General features: G+C 48.6%; 1 long non-coding RNA gene across 2 annotated transcripts in view; it reads right to left on the bottom strand.

The window, feature by feature from the left end:
* Positions 1-13,686, bottom strand: part of LOC309870973 — a 35,214-nt gene extending 21,528 nt beyond the window's left edge. For both annotated transcript variants that reach the window (XR_014314912.1, XR_014314913.1), the window contains exons 1-2: positions 11,847-13,686; positions 10,136-11,241 (exon numbers count right to left, since the gene is read on the bottom strand). This is a non-coding gene — a long non-coding RNA (uncharacterized lncRNA). The remainder of the gene's footprint in view (positions 1-10,135; positions 11,242-11,846) is intronic.
* Between the last annotated feature and the right edge of the window lie 2,733 nt (positions 13,687-16,419).

Here is a 16,419-nt window from a genome sequence, read left to right as displayed (position 1 = left end):
ACCAGCCTAAGCGCACATCGCTGGGGTGAGTGTTGGCACTGCCAGTGTTGTGATCAGTACCAAGCAGTCTGCAGTCACCTTTTCTGCCAGGAGCTGTTTCCTCTGGGCAGATTCCACTCTTTTGCCCTCAGAAATCTGAGAGGAGGGGCCAGGAGCCTGTGGGGCATAGTGGAAAGGGCATGGCTTCGGCACTGGGTGGGCCCGAGTTACAATCCTGGCTCTACTACTTATTAGTGGGTCCCTTCTGCCCTTCCCACTAGCCACTCTGAGCCTCAATTTCCCCAAGCATAAAGGGAGACTAATAATACCTCTCTTTCATATTTGTTTGAAGAATTCAAGATCATGTAATATCCTACAGAGAACTGACACAGAGGAGTTGCCTGGTAAATAACAGCTTTTATTATTAGTTACCGGTATTATCATATGGGACTCATTACTATGTGGGAATGATTACAAGGGGAGTAGGAAGAAATGAGATACTGGCACAAACAAGGAGATGGGCTTCACTTATCAAGAAAGGTGTTTCACACTACCATGTAGCTCTCCCATAGGAAATGTTCACTAGGCCAAAATCCTACTTCCCTCAAAAGTATTACGAGTACATAAATATTCCTTATTCTCTTTAAGTTTCCCACACCCCTGTGATCTGTGGCAGGCAAGTTTCATCCTGTTTTCGTGGGAAGGAGAAACTGAGGTACAAAAGATCGCCTAATTCTCTGAGTGAGTCACAGGCACCTCCCATAAGTAAACCCAGGGGCATCAGTCTCCGTTCTTTCTGGACCCAAGCTGTTCTAACAAATGATTCATATTGACAGATATCCCAATTTAAAAAAAAAAAAAAAGTCCTACAATAGAGATCACTATGTTTTTGGCAACCAGCAAGCTAAGCAGGGCAGGTGCTCTGACACCATCCTGTGTCAATCTCCCCTCTCTGGGCTGTGTCTGCTTCTCAAGAGAGGCAGCAGGAAGGAGCACAGCTAGACTGAACCCCACAACACACTCTTGCCCTATAGGGCCTTCTGGACTCAACCAACAGTGGCCCACACTGGCTCACAGGGGATGGTGTCTACTCCAGAGATCTACCTGCTCATATCTTGGCTCTCGTACCCCACCCGCCAGTTCTTGAAAATACAGCTTTTCACCCAGATGGCTAATTCCAATTAGGATCACGGAGCCTGGGCATACAGAGTGCCCCTCCTAGTGTAAAGGGACCAGCTTCTTCAGAAGTGACCCCCACTTTGCAGGACTCCACATTGGGTTTTGTCCCCTGCTTCTTTAGATTATTTTCCCATTTCCCTTCTGGCTCCTGCATACACACGTCTGTGCCGAGGTGTTTTCGTCTGAAACTTGGAAGGCTTACAAGGGATGCAGCTGAAGCTTGTGGCCAAATGGGGGTCAGAGGCCACAAGAGAAATCCTTTCTTACCATGTCCTTCCTATTACGTGGACAGCTCATGCATCCACTGGAAGAACTAGAGGCTGTAATTCTGGTTCATTTAGCTGGATAGTGTTCTGATCATGTGTATCTAAGAAGAGGCACTTGGTTTTGCCCCTAGCAGAGGGACTTGAACATAATAGGGACAAAAATGTCTGCTGAATGAATGAATGCTCTTTTTATTGGACCCATATGTGCTTGTTTCATACCTTGTACTTTTTAATTGTACCTTAAAGGATGATACACCAGCTTTTGTAAATGCCAATTCCAATTAAGTTCCTTTAGAGAAACCATTAGAATTTAGTTTTTTAATTTATATTAAGGTTTATATTTTTAATGTATGGATGTATGTTCAGGACAGGCTCAGATGAGCAAATGCCAGGACCAAAAATCATCGATCTCATCAGTCCTTTTTCTGGCTAAAATGATGCAGAGACCTGTTAAGTGTTACTCTATTTCAGGGACGATAGCCATTCTTCTGTGCACAGTGAGAGGAAATCAAAGCAGCTTCTTGTGACAGATTCAAAAAGCCAAAGAATTTAGCAACCTAGAAAGGCCTCTCTGGGCCTGAGAGACTGCTGCCACGGTCACCAAGACAATAGCAACATAACAAACACCACCAGCACCAGCCCCTGCTGGAGACAGTGCTTTCAAACACGGTTGTGCCTGACCCCAGGCTTTTCTTCTTTCCTCTTTTGCAGCCTAATTTTAGGGCAGCCATTTTTCTGAACGGCTCTGCATCACAGAACTGCTCCCTCTCCCTGCACATTCCTCATGCCAATCCTCTTTGTAAATGTTTGCTTTAGACGTAATCTGCAGCTTTACTAAGATTATGTCCTGAGCACACAGTTTTTAGTCATCCACATCTCTGTGCCGGGAGAGCAAACGCCTTCCCCTACCCTCAATTCTTGTTTCTGCTTTACTCCTTAGACTCACCCAGGCCTTTCTGTTCTGATGGGGGCACATCAGATGCAGAGCCCGACAGATTCCTGGAGGACAGAGATCACTCGTTACCCTTCCTTCCCATCTTCTAGGTGTCTCATGCATGGGAGACACTCAACAAATATTTTTAGCAAACCCGTCTTCTCATTGCTCCTTGCACTTATGAAGCACATTCCCATCTCTGGGCTCTTGCCGCAGCCCTGCCTCCTGCCAAGAATGCACTCCCTGCTCCTTTCCATTTATGCAAATCTTGACTCTCCCTCAGGACCAACACCAAGCCCTTGGAGATCTTACAGAACCCTGTTCTCTTGGCAATTAACATAGTAATTTTTTTTTTTAATTAGTTGGTTTCTAATCTTGTCTCCTCAATTGAACGAAAGTTCTGTATGCTCCATCCGAGCTGAGGCCATTTGCCAGAACCAAAACCAGTGGTCTGGCAGAGGTGAGAAAGGGGGCCTAGGACCGAGACTTTGCCTCAGGGTGGGGTCAGGGATCTTTCCAAATCAGAGCCTGGGATAACAAATGACAGACTCTCATGGGGAGGCAGAAGCTCTGTGAATGATTTAGACTCAAAGGCAGGAACAAAGGACAGACAGGTGCAGAAGCGGAGGTTAGGATGTGGTCAGTCCAGAATGATGCCCTTGGACAAGGCTCATTTGCCCTGACTCTTATGACAGCTTCAGTCCAGCTCCCACCCCTTCAGACAGATAGGTCGGCCCTTAAGGTAGCACTCCCCAACTCTGGCACTGATACTCCTGCATCGGAGCTGCTGAATCCCTTACCATAACACTTCACCTCTGCCCAGAACCTAGCACAGTGAGCGGTATATAAAAAAACAGGTTTTCCGGGAAGCCTGGGTGGCTGAGTTGGTTGGGCAGCTGCCTTCGGCTTGGGTCATGATTCCGGCGTCCTGGGATCGAGTCCCGCATTAGGCTCCTTGCTCGGCGGGGAGCCTGCTTCTCCCTCTGCCTGCCATTCTGTCTGCCTGTGCTTGCTCTCTCGCCCTCTCTCTCTCTCTCTGATTAAAAAAAAAAAAAAAAAAAGTTTGAAAAAGCAGGTTTTCCATTAGAAGGAAGGGAAGTCATGAGGGAAGAAGAGAGACAAGTAGATTGTTGGTCCATTCCTCTCTGCCGGTTCAGAAGGCCAAAGTGAGCCCCAGTAAACTGTGATCCCCCCCCACACCCACTTACACTCACCCACACACCCTGTTGTTTTGTTATGATGACCACATCGTTCATGATTTGGGGTTTTTACACATTTTTAAAAAACACCTCTATGCCCAATATGGGGCTTGAACTCACAACCCCAAGATCAAGAGCCTCGTGCTCTAATGACTGCGCCAGCCAGGAACCCCGATTTGGAGATTGCTTTAATCACTCTGGTATCACTTTGTATCTACTACTGAGAAACAGGCACTGGTTCCAGGCTCCAAGGTGAGCATGGTGGGTCTGGGCTCACAAGGGACTCTGAACAAGACTCTGCCTCCAGTTAAGCAAGGGCGGTTGGGACACCTCGGTGGGTTCCACCGCTCTGTCCTCATAGTTTCCCACAGTTATCTCTTGCCCCACTCCCATCCCAAACTCCAGAAGCCAACCACGCCAAGAGAGGAGTAGAGTTCCCCACTCCAGTGAGCTCTCCCTCCGCCTCTGCCTATTTAGAGGAAGTGGGTAGGTGAGCAGCTGCGCCCTGAGGATCCTTCCCATCAGCAGAGGTCCGTGTTTACGGCCCCGCCTGGGTCCTGGCCAAGTGCACCAAGAATGCGCTCAGCAAGAGTACCATCTCGACTTGAAAGGGCTCTGCCCTGTCTCCCTCTTTATTATAATTTTTCCGAGCAGAATTACACCCAGGGGAAGGGAAAGTTACTCTCACTCTGTTGTTCTTAACAGTGGCCTCTTCCTCTAATCACATGCAAAACTGGAAAACTAAGTGTATCAGGGGAATTCAGAGCTGTAAAAACAAAACAAGATTAAAAAACAAAACGCACACTCCTCCTCAACAAAAGAGTGAGAAATTCTGCTCCAGTAGGTGAAATCTGATTTCAGATCAATGAGTGTGGATGGAGGAAAAAAGCCCATGTGACCCCAGAGTGAATTAAAGCTGCCAAGCAAAATCCAAAGAGCAAAATGGAGGAGGCGTGTGTGTATTTTTCTGATCAATATGAAAGAGAGGCTATGGGAGAGAGAGGGGCTGGCCTGGTCAGACAGGCCTGGAAGCACTCTCTGGGACCAGGCAGACAGGCGGGCCTCCTCTCACCTTTCCAGGCCCTGGGCGTTATCTCTGAGCAAACAAAAGCTTGTCTCTTATCAGGCGGAGCACACACACAGTGTTGACCCAGCACTTGACCCACACAGAGGCTCCCCCTCTGGACCTAAACTACAACCCCATGGTTTGGCAGGACTGGGACTGTGCCATCCATTATACAGACGAGAAAACCAAGTCCAAAAGATTTGCTCCAGGTCTTCTAGTTAGAAAACTAATGTAACCAGAACTTGAATCTGGCTGTTCTAATGCCAAGCTTAGAGCACCCTGCTCTGGCCCCTGGGGCCTTGGGCCTCTGCAGGAAGGGAAGGAACTCAGTTGGGTAGTCAGTGAGGTCCCTTGGGCTTCTTTCATCCCTTTTAAACAGGAAGCGAGAGCACAGGCTCCTGTCCAGCCCCCAACCTGCCCTATTATTTCCATTAACCCCCAGGGCTCAACAGACTTTCAACAGCTACAAACTGGCCCTTGAACCAAAGGCAACCAGTCAGCCACACTCTTTCATGCCAAAGCCTTCTCTGGTCAAACAAATCTATAAAGAGAGATTTTGACCAAGGAGGCCCCACCCAGCTCAGCCAAAGAGAGATAATGGGTGGGTGACAAGGCTTCCTATTTTAGGAAATCTGTCAGTTCTCTATCAGCAGAGCCTGGGCCTTTGGCCAACGAGGCCCCCGGGAGAGGAAGAGTGAGGAGTCAGGGCAGCTGTTGTGAACTCGTGTCCCCACCAAGGCGGCTGGCGGGCGGGCAGTGGAGGGATTCAGCCCCTCTGAGCTCATGTTAGGGCACGGCCTCTGTGGCCTGGCTCCCTGCCCACCTCTGCAAGGCAAAGACTAGCTTCCCACAGCCTGGCCCCAGCCTCCGGCCCCGGGAAGGGGGGGTTAGGAGTCCACCCCACCCCCTACCAAGCGTCCACAGAACAGGCCCAAACCCGTCCTCCACTCCTACTTTCTCAGACAGGAAGAGGTGGCCCCTAAGGCAGTTGTGTGCCCCTAGGCAATTTCCTCTTCCCTAAAATAGTGACAGCAACACTTTCTTCATGGAATACTGTGGTGATTGAGTGAGAAAATGTGTGTGAAGCATCCAATACATGGTGGGCACGCAAGGAGAAGTCATTTTCCCCTTCCCCCTGAAGCAGTTCTGACTGTGGACCTCAGCCCCTTATAGGTCTTAGCGTGTGTCATGAATTACAACTTTTCCCAATCCCCAAAGACGTGACTCTCCACCCCAGTCCAGCTGTGCGTACCCCCCTCCTTCTGGCCTCTTATGGCCCGTAGTTCTGCTGTATATTTTACTCATCAAACACAGATAGCATTTGCTCTGTACCCAGCACTCTTCTATGGTCCTTACAGGTCTAAGCTTCCCTGGGGGAGGAGGACAAAGGGGAGATTCCCACAACATTTCGGGGGGAGGGATACCACCCCTGGGGGCAGGTCCCTTCCTTTACCCATCCCAACATCTGCCCATCGCTCTCGACAGCATGCATGAGGTATGAGTTCTGCTAACCCTTATTTCAATTTCTAAGTACAGTATCTTTCTTTTCATACGGTATTTTCAAGTTGCATTCCAGAGATTTCTGATGTCATTGCACTGTCGCCCCTTCCCAACCTACGTTCCAAGACTCAAGCAACCTCAAGAGCTGAAGCCAAACTGCTGTGCCTAGCCAATTAGGAGAGTGGACGGCCTCACTTCTCAAACCTTTTCAAACTCAACAGTAAGAAGGATGTCAGTGGCTGGCTGGGGGGCCCCGGCAGAGCTGGTGGGGGCAGCCAAAGGAGAGAGTGTCAGCAGCTTCCAGAGGATGAATCAAGACATTTCAGGTTCAAATCTCTGCCCAGGCCCTGGCCAGTGCAGCATAATGAAGTGTGGTTACAGGAAGTAACAGAACAATCAACACTGAACAGGCAGCTGGCACAGCACCTAGGGAAGCAGACGACCACTGGGTCCTCTCCTGCGAGGATCCAGGGGGTACAACCAGCTGCAACTCTGACAAGCAAACTTCCTAAATCAAACTAGTATCCTGGGTCTGAGTAGTAATAAAAGACAAACCACCAGAGCTCAGGGAAGGGTTTTAACAAAGTCCTAAAGCACCTGAGCAAAGAAAAGCTAAAAATAAGACAAATCCCCTGAAGGGCTGTCAACTGTCATCATCATAATGGCCCCTGGTACCTAATGACAGGAGCCAGGAGGCTGCGGCTGTGGGCCTCATCACCACCCTCGTCACCAAACAGTGGCTCCCCTTCCCCACCGGACCCAGCTCCTGCTCTGGCCTGCCTGCTGGTTGAGGAGGTAGATAAGGAGGCCAGATCTGCCTAGAGATCAGAAAGCAAGATGGAAGAGAGGCAGAAGCACAAGGTCCCAGCATACAAGACCTCCTACCAGGTACTGAAGACTCCTCTGATTGCACTGGGAAACAGGAGGTGGTGGGGTGGCCTGAGGCAAGGTTTTCGCTGCTGACTGCTCCCCTACTGGCACCCCCTTCCCTGGGATCCTGAAATTGGAGCACATTTTTAAAGTACCCAGAGACACCTAACTTCCCCAGACCCCCACACGTGCCTTTTCCTTTCTTATTTCAGCAAGGGCACCCTCTGTTGCTTATTTAGTGATACCTCAAAGATAATTTTCTTCTGGACAAGGGCTGGTTTTATCAGATAATCCAGGCATCTACTGCGTGTCCACCTACATGTCCTATTAAAAAATGAATGCGAGGGCGCTTCAGTAGCACAGTCACTTAAGCGACTGACTCTTGATTTTGGCTCAGGTCATGCATGATCTCAGGGTGGGGAGTTCGAGCCCTGCATCTGGCTCCTTGCTCAGAAGAAAGTCTGCTTCTCCCTCTGCCTGCTGCTCCCCTGCTTTTGCTCTCTCTCTCTCCCTGACAAAAAAAAAAAAAAAAAAAAAAACCTTAAAAAAAATGCTCTTTAAAAAATTCTCTCTCTCTTGGGGTGCCTGGGTGGCTCAGTGGGTTAAGCCGCTGCCTTCGGCTCAGGTCATGATCTCGGGGTCCTGGGATCAAGTCCCGCGTCGGGCTCTCTGCTCAGCGGGGAGCCTGCTTCCCTCTCTCTCTCTGCCTGCCTCTCCATCTACTTGTGATTTCTCTCTGTCAAATAAATAAATAAAATCTTTAAAAAAAAATAAAAATAAATAAATAAATAAAATTCTCTCTCTCTCTCTCTTTCCCTCTAAACCTCCCCCCACACTCTCCCTAAAATAAATCATTCTTTGGAAAATATATGAATGCTGTAGGAGGGTTGATTTATTAACTAAAGAAAGGAACCACAACAACAACAAAATTACACACCCAGAGACGACGGGTCTGGGACACGGGGGCAGTGTGTGGCTTGTCTTGGACCAGCTTAGGAGGGTTCCTCTTCAGGACAGGCAAGGAACCCTAAACTGCCCAGCCATGCAGGAGCCCCTCTATTCCCGTGCTTCTTGCTCTGAGGCACTGTCCTGAGAGGACCTCGCAGTATTTAGTAATCCACGTCAGGTATTTGTGTCTTTCTCCAGGCCGGGGCCTGGCCTCTACACTTCCAGCCATCACAGGTCCTGCTGCAAGTGAGAAGCCCAGTCGGACGCATGGGGCCTCATGGACAGTGCCCGGCCAGCGGAGGTACATCAGGCATACCTGCCTCTTCCCCTTTCCTCTGCCTCACAGGATGGGAAAGGGTTGTTTCCCTGTTGAGCCCACACCTGCTGAGCTGCTGGTGCCACATGACGTGAACTCCCTAGTGACAGCTCCCTGGTGGCGGCCCCTGTGGTTGCCATGGCACCCCCTTGGGGCCGCTCAGCTCCCCCCACCCCCATCCCACAGCCCTCCCCCCACCCCACTGCAGCCCTGGCCTGGAGCTCCATAGGCAAAAAGGCAGAACGTCAATAGGACGACATAATGAGCAGAGGCACTGAAATCTCATTTCAGCCAATATAGTCCTCATCGACCCCAACAAGCATTCGACTTGCTTTTATCGTCTCTGTCAACCCTAGAGAGCAGAAGTTAAAATAAAACCTTAAAGGGCAGGACTGGTGGATGAAGGATAGACAAAGAACCTTGTCCATCCATAAGGCAGGAAATAAGGCCCTGGCACAGGGCAAGGGCTCAATAAATGGCTGTTAAATTGTTACATGAAGAAGTGAATAAAAGCAACTCAACTGTGATTGAGGCTTCTTGAGGAATATTTTCTGAAAAGGCACGGTCGGCGTTAATAATTGGTACATTTGGGGTATCATTTTCTGCCTTCTTGAGCTTTCGATCTTTGCAATGAGAAAGAGCACTAGAGCTGGGCTGGGCCATCATTTCCATCTTGGAGCTGAGAAAACTAAGATGCAGAGTGGCGGCCTGACCAAGTGACTCAGCACATTGGTGGAGGCCGTGGGAGAGGGACCCCCGGCGGGGGCCTCCGACCCACCCCTCTCCCACCTCCTGTAACAGCTCTGCCACAGGCTCTCCTCCTCCTCCCCCTTCCCCGGGCATGGGACATCTGAGAGCGAACAGGGACTCAAGCAAGCACTGAAGTCCTGTCCAGGTCTCAGCTCCCCAGGGGCTAATGATGAAATATTTACTTGGTGATCAGACCTTGCCCTTCAGATCAAATGGCCGCTCCTGTCTGGATCACCTTACAATAAAGTAGACCCAGCATCAGCGTCTACTGCCTGCTGGCCCAAGTAGCTAAAGGGCCAAACATCTCCCCACCCTAACCCCTCGAGCAGGGAAGCAGAAGGACCAGGAGGAAAGTCTGAGCACCCCGCAGGCCCAACCACAACCCCTCCTGGGGACTGCCTGTCTTCTGGCCTTCCTGCTTCCCTTTCCTCCTCCAGGGAGACCACCAGGGAGCCGCCTTCCTCTTCTTTCCTCAGAACACGGCCTCTGCCCACAGCAATCCATAGGGTTCTCTGCCCTCAGGACTGCATGTGGCGGGGAAGACAACCTTCCTACCTTTGGGAACCATTCAGGATAAAATGCACGAATGTGGAGAAACTACAAAGGCTGAAAAATGGGGACAGACTTTGTACCGTCACTGTCCCAGTGACTTCCTTTCCAGTTGGTGTTTTAGAGCCCCTGCGGCCTTGAGCTCCATACGATGGCACACATTCGCACACTTCCCCTCAGCCTAGCCAGAACACGCCCTCCGGCATGAATGTGCGCTGTGCCCACTAGCCTCTGGTGTTTTCTCAAGAGCCCCTGGCTCAGACTTGCTTGAATGTCAAAGATTAAATGAGGTAACACATGAGAAGCTATATTAAGTGTTTTAAAATATATGTGCTAGGGCACCTGGGTGGCTCAGTGGGTTAAGCCACTGCCTTTGGCTCAGGTCATGATCTCAGGGTTCTGGGATCGAGTCCCGCATCAGGCTCTCTGAGAGCCTGCTTCCCTTCCTTTCTCTCTGCCTTCCTCTCTGCCTACTTGTGATCTCTGTCAAATAAATAAAATCTTTTTTTAAAAAAAATAAAATAAATGTGCTATATGATAATAAGGTTAGTTGAACGTGTCATTCTCCATTTCACTCACCCTCATGTGTTCTTGGTTCCAAGAGGCTGACCTCTGAGAAAGGCATCCTCTTGGGCTCCCTTGCTAGTGACTTCTGGTTTGGCCAATGGGAGGCATCCAGCAGGGAAAGCAGTTCCAGCATCAGAATTACCTTCTTCCCTTTGCCCTTTAGGCTCAGGGAGGTAATGGCTCCCAACTGATGGAACTCTCTGGGCACCTCCCATTTGTTCCCTTAACCCTGCCTGCATCTCTCTTCATCTCTTAATTACAGTCTTTTTTTTTTTTTTTCTTCTTTTTGAGCTACCTGGGATAAATTGTGTTTTCCTTTTGGGCCCCTGACTGACAAACTCAGAGACATCCATATCTGTGTCTGATCAGCTGAACGGGCCACCCCTGTGTTCCTTTATCTTTGGGAACAGAGAAACCACAGTGTCCACTGACGGTTAACTTGTCTTCAACACAGAGCTTCCAAATTCCAAGCAGAGCGACCTTGCCCTTCCTTCCTCCTCCCATCTTTCTAGCTGCACATTCTTATAAAGCAGCTCGGCGTGGGCTGCCAGCAGTCTGACATCAGGATGGAAGAATACAGAGGCCTCAGAGGTTCTGCATTTTCTGGAATCTAATGATTCTGCTGATCCTCTGATGTTTGGCAATAGCTATTTCAACGTCGAGATGCTTAAATCACTTCTTTGTTCTTTCTGCTGTGTAACTAGGGCACCACAAGGAATCTGGAGGAATTGCTGCTTGAGGTAGGTGTTTTGGGGGGTGGAGTGGGTTGTTTTTTCCCTTGTTCTGGAGGAGTTAAGTCCTGCACTTGGAAGAAGGTCAAATTTGGGCTTTTCTCCTGCAGTAGGTTGACAGCTGACCCTTCTTCAAATGGTTCTCCTTCTGTCCCTCTATCTCTAACATTACTTCCTCCTCTCCTTTCTGGGTGGCTGTCGACTTCAGGAAATAAGAGTCCTTCCTCCTTTTATATTTACCTCCAATTTCCAAGGAGCTGTGAGCTTTGCTGCCAAGTGCCATCCATTACACATTTTCTGAAGGCCTGCCAGGTGCCTGGTGAGACTTGGGACATGGGTGACGTTAGCGACAAACACAGGAGGTCTTGTCCTCCAGGACCTCACAGTCTACCAAGAAGGGAAGGCAAGAAAAAGCTCAGGGAATTAACAGAACACGTGGGAAGAGGGAGAACTTGGGGATAGGGACTCCCCCTGGGCTTTGCCTCCTGACCATGAGCGTTCTGGGGCAGGGATCAGGTTCCCAGCTAGCCTATTTTCCGCACCTCAGAGAACACGTGCTTCATCAATAAGTAACCACACCTGCGTTACTATGCAAATAAGCTCAGGTCTGCTCTGGAACAGCCAGGTTGACTTTACCACCAGGCTTTTCTCTCCAGCTTCCACCCTCTGTGCTATCTGGACTCTGGCATTCAATTATCATAGACTGTCATTACTGAAGGAGACAACAAGCCCGAAAAAAGGGCAGTCTGAAGGGTCTTTATCTGGTCTCCCTCAGCCTGAGTTCCTTCCGAAGGCCAGTGTTTACCTTGGCCCAATCACCTACAAAAAAAAAAAAAAAAAAAACACCCCGAGACAACCGCTATGAAAAGTAGCAGCAGCGAGAGCTAAATCCATTTAGATTAGGAAGAGGGAGGGAGGCCAGGAGAATGAACCCAGCCGGAAGCCGCAGTGAACTCCCTTGTGCATTTCACATGGGGTCTCCCAGAGCTTACCTCACAGCCGGGAGGCCAAGTACCGCTGCTGGGAAGTTTCTGATTTCAGTTCAGACCAATTTCCAAAATGTTGTGGGGATTCTAAACCGTCACTCCCCCCAAACACTTCAGACTAGGACGTAAGGAATCCTACATCTTGCGTTCATCCGGGAGAGGAGGTTCCAGGAGTCTATGTGAGTGAGACCAGAAGCAAAGACTAAAAAGGAAATCTGCCATCCCTTTTTGTTCCCATTTCCTTTTGTGAAACCCCTTCAAATCCAAAAGTCACCGAATGTTGAATGCCAGAGTAAGGAGAGATGGTGGGGGTCGTCCAGGCCAAAGGCCCCTCCTCAGTTTAGAGAGCTAATGGCGAACCCAGGCCGTGATCAAAGTCCCAGGAGCCAGGGGCTGAGCTGACCCCGGGCTCCAGGCCAGCGTTCTGCCTGCCTGCCGCTCGGCTGCCCTGGGAATTCCTGCACCAGGCACGGCCAGAGAGGGAATCATGGAGAAACTCTGAAGAGGAAGGAATCAGCTGATATTTTGTTAGCCATCCAGGCTGGCTGTCACGAGGCCCAAATTGGAAGCAGGTGAACCTGCCTGACGTGAGGTGAGGAAGAGGGAGGGAGGGAGGGAGGAAAAGAGTACATTTCAGAACAAACAGAATCTGTGGCTACACTTACTCCATGCTCTAGGGTAGCAAGGGTTGGCTTGGCATGAGGTAAGGAAAATGCGTCCCTGCAAAAGGGATAATGCTTCTTGTGTAAATAAAGCTCAAGACAAGTCTCAGATGGGAGCAGAAGACAGGGAAAGCTGCTTGCTGTGAACTCAGTGATCCTCCCCCCCCAGATTCCCTTTCCTGCATGAAAGATTTATTCCCCCACATGTGGAGTGCTCCTGGAAGACTCTGGGCTGGCCCTCTGGGAGTGCATGGGCAAAAGGAAGCTGCCCCACCCAAGGTCGTCCCCTCTTCCAGAGGTAGCCCCTATCCTGTGACCCATCCATAGGAGTACAGAGGCCAGGCCTTCCAGCCCCAAATGGGGACAGCTTCCCAGCTTTAGAGCTTTCCCTGTCAGCTGACTTCTCTGTTGGGGTTGCTTCAGGCCTTAACTCCTCCCCCTACCCTTCTGCCTCCTCTGTACCACCCCCCCCACCACCTCTGCTGCCCTTCCACAGAGTGGGTACCAAGAGCACATTCCCTCATGATCACGATCAGCCTGCACAGAGATCCCCTTCTCAGCCAGCTTCTGGGGAAACCCAAATGGCAGCACTGCTGATTAAGCAAATACATGGAGCCCCGCTGAAAGCTGAGTGAAAACCTCCATCCCTTGAAACTGGTCAAGTAACCCGTCCGTCCCTGTGAAAGAACGTTGCCCACATCCTGCTTTAGAGAATGAAGTCAGGCTCTGTCTAGGTCACAGTTTGCCACCTCACTGCCAACTACAACATGCATTTTGAGCCCTTCAGGAGCCATAGCGGTGAAACTAGAAGGGCCATGCCTTCCCTGGTAGGACCACGCCCTCTCTGAGCCAGTCAGCCAGAAACAAGTCTAGGCAATTCTTAAAGACCTTTCTTTTTTTTCTTTTTTAAGATTTTATTTATTTATTTGACAGACAGAGATCGCAAGTAGGCAGAGAGACAGGCAGAGAGAGAGGGGGAAGCAGGCTCCCCACCGAGCACAGAGCCCGATGTGGGGCTCCATCCCAGGACCCTGGGATCATGACCCGAGCCGAAGGCAGAGGCTTTAACCCACTGAGCCACCCAGGCGCCCCTTAAAGCCCTTTTAAAGAAGAATTCCCAAACCACCCCCAGGGCCAGCACCCCTTGGAAAGTTGAAAGCCCTTAACTAAGTGTCCTCCTAAAATAAAATTAAATTCCTCACACTCCGTGTTAATTTTTTTTTTCTGTTATCTTAGGCAGAGATAGAAAACATTTACAAGCTTCTCTGTTTAGGAACCCTTTATGATTCCTGGCCAATCTTTTCATCAAGGTAAATAATTCCGTTTCCACTAGTTTTTTTCCACAAACAATCCTGCTTTCAATCCTATCAACACCTCTGCGGCTTTCTGTGAAGGCCACAAAACACCCTCTTTCAAATCTTGGTTTCAAGGTTGGTCAGTTTCAGGGTCATGCCAGTTTCTCACCTATTAGCGTCCATGTGATCATCCTGTGTGAAATACAGCACTCCTGTACACAGTCACTATCCACAAGCCGGCAAGGGCCCTCTTCCTCGGTTCCCACTCTCCAAAGCAGGCATTCCCACAGCCTGGAGATCCTAGCAGGGCTTCTCACAGAAGAAGTAGGAAGGCATCAAGAGTTGGGAAGAAGGTTAAACCTGAGGCCACCTGGTTCCCAGGAACAGAGAAGCCACTGAGCCCCAGACAACAGGAGGGAAGAGGGACTACACAGAACTTAGCCAGAGGCAGACAGTTGGTGTTTGGGAGTAATAAGCTTCTGCCTATGTGAGAAATCTAAGCACATAAGTTACTTCTTTTTTGCCAAGAATCCTTGAGATATTTAGATTTCTGAGTTATGAAGTGAAAATGAAATCAGCCCTTTTTTATTAGTTTATTTCCCTGTGTGTACCTCAGGATGCTTTCCTGATCTGCCTGGTAAACAACAATTAACAAAGGACTACATTCACTTATCTTGCTATATCTTTGATCCTCTTTGCAGGAAAACCACTCAGTAATTATTGTGTTTTAACTGTGGATTGGTAGAGTTTCTATACTCATTAGGAAAACACACCAGTGATTTTCAACCATTTGTCAAGGCCTGTAGACATTTCTGCTGGTCAGGACTGGTTGCGGGGGAGCAGGGAACGCTACTGACACCTAGTGGATAGAGGCCAGAGGGCCACTAACCATCCTAGAGCAGGCGGAACTGCCAGCCTCACACAACAAAGAATTATTTGGTCCAAAATGTTGATAGTGCTGAAATTCTGAGATTGAGAAACACTGACTTACAAACAATTCCGTATCATCCTAAACGTACTCACTTCTTCATAAAGCTTCAGACATTGTTCTTTTTTTTTACCCCCAGACATTGTTCTTTCTCCTCTGTCCTGGAGAAATTACAAGCTGCTTGACCAACAAGCTCACAGGCTTTCCTTTCTTTTTTCTTTTTTCTTGTTTCTTGATGGAGTCATAGCTAAGGAACAAAAACAAGTAAAACCCCAATGGTAAAGTTAAAACAAGATTGATCTTGGCCCATGGACTCCCTTCAAAAGCTATGTGTTATGTGGGCATCCTTGAACAGGCAGGACAAGTCAGAAAATAACAAGGAATTCTAGCCAAGACCTATAAGATACCTAGGAATAAAACCAAAAAGGTAAAAGATCTGTACTCTGAAAATTATAAAGCACTGATGAAAGAAATTGAAAATGACACAAAGAAATGGAAAAACATTTCATGCTCATGGATTGGAAGAAAAAATATTGTTAAAATGTCTATTACCTAAACCAATCTACACATTTAATGCAATCCCTATCAAAATACCAACAGCAGTTTTCACACAACTAGAACAAGTAATCCTAAAATTTATATGGAACCACAAAGGACCCTGAAAAGCCAAAGCAACATTGAAAAAGAAAAGCAAAGCTGGAGGCATCACAACTCCAGACTTCAGAATTAGGATCAAAACAGTATGGTACTGGCACAAAAATGGACACATCAACAGATCAGGATAGAAAACCCAGAAATGAACCCCCAAATTATGATTAATTAATTTCAACAAAGCAGGAAAGAATGCCCAATGGATAAAAGGCAGTCTCTTCAACAAATGGTGTTGGGAAAACTGGATAGCAACACGCAGAAGAATGAAACTGCACCAATGTCTTACACCATACATAGAAATAAATTCAAAATGGATGAAAGAGGGGCGCCTGGGTGGCTCAGTGGGTTAAGCCACTGCCTTCGGCTTGGGTCATGATCTCAGGGTCCTGGGATCAAGTCCTGTATCAGGCTCTCTGCTCGGCGGGGAGCCTGCTTCCTCCTCTCTCTCTCTCTGTCTGCCTCTCTGCCTACTTGTGATGTCTCTCTGTCAAATAAATAAAAAATTAAAAAAAAAAATCAAAATGGATGAAAGACCTAACTGAGAAAGGAAACCATCAAGATCCTAGAGGAGAACACAGGCAGCAACCTCTCTGACATCAGCCATAGCAACTTCTTCCAAGATACGTCTCCTGAGGCAAGGGAAACAAGAGCAAAAGTCAACTATTGGGACTTCATCAAAATAAAAAGCTTCTGCACAGCAAAGGAAACTACAACTAAAAGACAACCTACAGAATGGGAGAAGATTTTTGCAAATGACATATCTGATAAAGGGTTAGTACCCAAAGTCTATAAAGAACTTATCAAATGCAACACCCGAAAAACAAATAATCCTGTTAAAAAATGGGCAGGGGGCACCTGGGTGGCTCAGAGGGTTAAAGCCTCTGCCTTCCGCTCAGGTCATGATTCCAGGGTCCTGGGATCAGGACCCACATTGGGCTTGAATTCTCAGAATTCTCTCTGCTCAGCAGGGAGCCTGCTTCCCTTCCTCTCTCTCTGCCTACTTGTGATCTCTGTCTGTCAAATAAAATCTTTTTTTTTTTTTT

The sequence above is a fragment of the Mustela nivalis genome, assembly GCF_964662115.1.
Source record: "Mustela nivalis genome assembly, chromosome: 8".
NCBI lineage: Eukaryota > Metazoa > Chordata > Mammalia > Carnivora > Mustelidae > Mustela > Mustela nivalis.
The sequence above is the reverse complement of the archived record's forward strand: the minus strand, read 5'-3'. Positions and strand labels throughout refer to the sequence as shown.